This window comes from Curcuma longa, chromosome 14 (assembly GCF_044706935.1).
Source record: "Curcuma longa cultivar G26 ecotype Majalengka, Jawa Barat chromosome 14, ITB_CL_G26_1.1, whole genome shotgun sequence".
Classification (NCBI taxonomy): Eukaryota; Viridiplantae; Streptophyta; class Magnoliopsida; order Zingiberales; family Zingiberaceae; genus Curcuma; species Curcuma longa.
This window is the reverse complement of record NC_133874.1, coordinates 10041573-10045236: the sequence shown is the minus strand read 5'-3', so window position 1 is coordinate 10045236 and position 3664 is coordinate 10041573. Positions and strand designations below refer to the sequence as shown.

The 3664-nt window shown below is 37.8% G+C and overlaps 1 pseudogene; it reads left to right on the top strand.

Annotated features, from left to right (window-relative positions):
* Positions 1 to 1298: 1298 nt before the first annotated feature.
* On the top strand, positions 1299 to 2810 carry LOC141844654 (basic helix-loop-helix protein 80-like; annotated as a pseudogene).
* The last annotated feature ends 854 nt before the right edge of the window (positions 2811 to 3664 follow it).

The window sequence follows — 3664 nt, the reverse complement described above, 5'->3', positions numbered from 1 at the left end:
GAAATCATGAAAAGCAAAGGAGATGTTGTATGTGATAACACCTAAGTAGATCCCCCTAGGTGTAATACGAGATGGCTCACTATATAGTACCGCTCGACAACCATGAAAAGAATTTCTTAGCTTCCAAATTCAAATCCATGGCTTGAATAGAGAACGACAACGAAGGCTCGAGTAAGGCAAGAGCTTAAGTATTTGACAAAAAAAAGTTAGGTATTATATTAAAGATTATCCTCCACTATATGTGTAAGAGAGGGTTTCAAAGGTTCAATTTGAATGACAATTTTTTGGTCTCTTATGCTCCAAAATAAAGCCAAATGCTTAAGTACTTGACAGAGATTTGAGATGATGACATGATTCTTAGTTTATAAAATGACAAAGAAAAGGAAATAAATGTTTATGACTTCAGACCCACATTTCAGTTTTAACCATTAATTAGCTGAATACTTTTTTTGTACATATGCCAATCTCTCATTGGTCAAGCTCAATACACACGTGGATCGAATCTTATTGTAACGACTGATCATCTCAATACTTTTTATTAAGGACCAGATCTTGACAAGATAGTTTAAAGATCTCCTCTGTGAATTAAGCAGTTCATTATGCCTCGTGCATGGGGATATTCCACGTGCACCAATTGTTGCAGCATTCGTCAAAATAGCAACTTCTTCGGGTCAAAAATTGCAAACTGGAAAATTTTGGGATAACCAGTAATAGAAAAAGAGCAGGCTTTTGATCCACCGGATCAAACATTGTGGAACGCACGACCATGCACGTCCCTTAGCTTATCGTTTGCTCTTTAAGTGGGTCTTCTTCTTAGGCCGTTTCTAGGTAGCTCTATTCATTGTCGATCTGACACCACACTTTCTTGGTGCCCATATTATTTTCATATACACAGACTGTAGGTGTTTGGAGCCATTCTCGACAGGACTGTACATTATCATCTTAGTTTTGTTCGTTGCATGAAGTTTCTGAATTTACTATCATAAATGAATGGAATTTCAGTCACTACAAGAATAATACCCTATTATGACATTTAATTAATGACATTTTATTTATAATGTAGTAATAAATATGTTGTAATGACACTTATTAAAACTAGTTTTGTAAGATCGATGATGAACTCATATGAACTAATCGCTGACACTAATGAAAATTTAGATCTTTCAAAAGTAATTAACTTGCCTGTCATTGATACTTCCTCACCCATTGGCTTTATAAGGACTCATGTGTACATATCAGTGCATGGTCTGATCTCTGTCTTTCTCTTCTTCTTCTTCTTCCACGCTTCCCTAATGAACTTTGCCTCTCTTTCAGGCATGCCCAATGAGATGCCTCTCCTCCCACAGCAAGTTGGAAAATTGAACGGTACTGTTCCCTCCTGCTTCCTTCACTGCTACTACCCAGATGACCACTCACAGCAGCTACCAGTAGCTGATGCTAAATTTCTTCACCTTGACTGCGTAAATCCTCCTCCAGATGTCGACCAAGGTTGTCTCCGAGTGATGATGACTGAACTCAATGCTGACAATGCGCCCAAGCAACAAGGCTCCGAGATAAGAAGAGAAAAACCAACAACGATAAGACAAGCTTGATCACTGGTCAATCCAAGGTAGGAATCAAATAAATCATCCATTGGCAATTAAGCTGAAAACTTCAGGTCGTGCAAAATATTCTGAGTGTTGTTCTTTCTTTTCTCTATTATCATACAAAGGAGGGCAAGCTTAGCAGGCACAAGAAGGCTAGCAGCGGGGCAAAGGAAAAGGCCCATGACGTGAAAATTTCGAAGTCTGGTGAGGAGCCTCCCGCAGGGTATATTCATGTAAGAGCTAGGAGAGGTGAAGCAACAGATAACCACAGTCTTGCAGAAAGGGTATACATAATGAATAGGATATACATAAATATAGTTTCTTAATTTGTTACCATTTTTTCATGTGAATGTGATGACTTAACTGGAATTTTGGCTTCTCGTCAGGTAAGAAGGGAGAAAATTAGTGAAAGGATGAAGATGTTGCAAAGCCTGGTCCCTGGTTGTGAGAAGGTACGTAGTTCACCGGCCGTTGTTCTCGACAACGGTTACATGTTCTGCTGATATATAATTCTTCTGTGTAGGTCACCGGAAAGGCACTTATGCTGGATGAGATAATCAACTACGTGCAATCCTTGCAAAACCAAGTTGAGGTATTCATTCTGGCATCAATGAAGTTTAATTATACCTTAATTAGCTCGTTGTATTCATTCGGCATTGATCCAATGTGATATATGTCCTATGTCCAGTTCCTCTCAATGAAACTCGCTTCTGTCAACCCCATGTTATGCTTCGGTGCACATTATGACGATTATGTGATCCAAACAGAGGTATAGGATAAGGATCGCCCCATCTTCTTTAACTCGGTTTGATGATGACCTTGTGGCATGCACTTTGGCATTTTCAGACATTAGGCAGAAGCATCATTCCACCAGAAGTGACATCTGTTGGCCATACCACTCACCTTCAGCCCATAGCTTTTGAGGATGGCACAGCTGATTGCCAACCGATGGGACACTGGGCACATTTGTTCCTGCAAGGCCAAGAGGCGACTTCCTTTCCTCAGGTTTGGTCACTTTCTCACAAGGCCTGCCCATACGGATAACACTGGAACCTTTAGACGAGCACACTGAGCCAGAAGTCATACACTGCAAGCAAGGGCTAGCTTCACAGGCCATAATCTTCCATGTATTACTTCATTCATGGTACATGCATAATAGTGACTGCTGTGGTCAATAGTTGACATTGTGATTGATGATTCCATGTGGGTGTGTTGACACTGACTCATCTTTGTGAGCATTTAAGAATCTAAGGAAAAGGCCAAGTGGAGAAACATGGAAGAGCCCGCAAAAGTAAAGACCATATCTTGGGAGGATCTTTTCTGTTGGCCTAATGGACCACTGAGAGAGTCAGACTCATGCAGAAATAATGAAGGAAGCCATGTTTGCACTAGTATGCGTAGGCAATCCAGAAAACTCCAACGTATGTCCACAACCTGAGAGGGAGTGTTCAGTGTATCATGGGTGCTGATGGGACTTAGGTTTATAGATCCTATATAGGAACAGGTAAAAGTAAGGGCAAAAGTTAAAAGTACGTTCTTATATTTTGAAATCATGAAAAGGATTACCTATTTTAATTTTTTATTAAAAAAATATTTCACTTTTTAAGTCATATGCATATAATTATCAATTATCTTTCAATATTATTATTATTATTTCTCATGTAAATTTTCCATCTAAATCCTAAATCGATCATACGTATGATAATGAAGATGATTTTATAGTTATTACACAGGTTAAAGCAATTATAATTTTATAACTACTACTATAACGCATATTTAACTTATTAAAAAATATTCACATTATAATAATTACAGTTTCATAACTGATACAACACAAATTCAATCTTATTCACCTATCATTCATATTTTAACAATTACGATTTTTGCTATCATGCAGATTTGATTTATTTATTTAACATTCACGTTATAGAAGTTATTAAACTGTAGTTGTTATATGTACTAGCTACGATTTTATTGCTGCTATAATGTACCGATCGATTTAGAATTTATGCGGGAGATTAAGTGGGAGATAATAATGAGAACAATATGGAAAGAAGTATCCTCTTTCGATAAAAAAT